Raw genomic sequence first — 1,493 nt, forward strand, 5'->3', positions numbered from 1 at the left:
CTTACATGCTATGAACTGAAAACTCAGGCTACAGTTTGTACCTGTTCACCAAAGTTGGCCAATTAGAGGTTAAATCCTTACAATCTACATCATTCAGACAACAAGGTTTAAATCAGCCATCAAAACACCCAGAAAACACAGATTCATCTACTCTTTTATCAGTGTTCACGTGGTTAGATTTAGTGGGGGCTGTTCTGTTCCCACTCTTTTGCCTTTCTAGGTATCTTTGCCATAGTGCCACCATATTCTGATGCTTCCTTCCAGCAGGATTATGCCCGACGTTAAAAGCTCAGATCATTTCTAACTACCTTATACAGCTCGTTGAATTTTCAGCATGAATTATCATAGCGTTTTTGAAAGTCCTTTTTTATTAGATTAGAGAGATTGTGACCTTGGATCAAAGTGAAATAACTATAAGCGACCTCCTGTGGTTAAATAGGATACACAGAAATTGCATACCAACATTTAATTCCAGCATTTATGACTAGAAAAAGAAAAATGTGGTTATCAAACCATTTATTACTGACAGCTTCTTTACTTATCCACCAAATTGGGTTTAAAAAGAATCAAAACAGCCAAATCAGGGATGATATGGTGAAATGAGGCCCACCCATCTTTATTGGGATTATTGGGCAAGAGGTGGGGAAAACCCAGGGCAACACAGAGGCACACAGGACCTACAACCACAAACACATTCATAGCTAAGGACAATTTATAGAAACCATTTAGCCTAACAACGATGTTTTTGAACTGTAGATCAAAGCAAGACCCTACATAGATACATAGCATAGGCAACAATGCTGTCATCCTCTCTACTGCACTAAATTAAACTCCCTGTGTAATAATGAACAGATACTGAACTAAAGATGAATGAAATAAATTATAATAGACAGGGAAAACATAGAAAGAATGAAAAAATTTCAGATCCAGCTCACAAAAATACAAATAAATAAGGGATAATTCAGGATTGATGCAACATATTTTTTTTGTACAACATACAACAACAACATACTCACCGAACAAGTGTAGGTAAACGCAAACTCAAATAATGTCTTCCAATCCTCTTTTAAAAAGTAACTGCCCTCAAGGGTCTATTAACATTATTTGACCTTTAGTGTTAAAGCCGGTGCTGATCTCAAGGCCTGCTGAATGTGTTTTTTTTTTATGTGTAAAACTGAACATTTTAGGAACTAATTTGTCCCGAATAAAACAATAACATAAAATATTTTTCTTAAATGCTGAAATAAACAACAACAGAGAGCATTCACAACAATAAGCAACAAATCCCTTAAACATTAACTAAGGTTTGGGGATAAAAGGCTTTGAGAGTCAAGAAGGGAGAGGGTGGAATACCCAGTGTGGTTAAAGCACGGAGAAGGAAAAAAAACAAAATCCCAGAAAGAGGAAGAAAAAGACAAAGCAAAGGTTAACAGGAGCATTAAAGGGATATGTGTCTCAAAGGATAAGACCTGACCTGTTCAATCAGATGTGTC

Source organism: Cyprinodon variegatus, unplaced genomic scaffold (assembly GCF_000732505.1).
Source record: "Cyprinodon variegatus isolate N-32 unplaced genomic scaffold, C_variegatus-1.0 Scaffold309, whole genome shotgun sequence".
Taxonomy (NCBI): domain Eukaryota; kingdom Metazoa; phylum Chordata; class Actinopteri; order Cyprinodontiformes; family Cyprinodontidae; genus Cyprinodon; species Cyprinodon variegatus.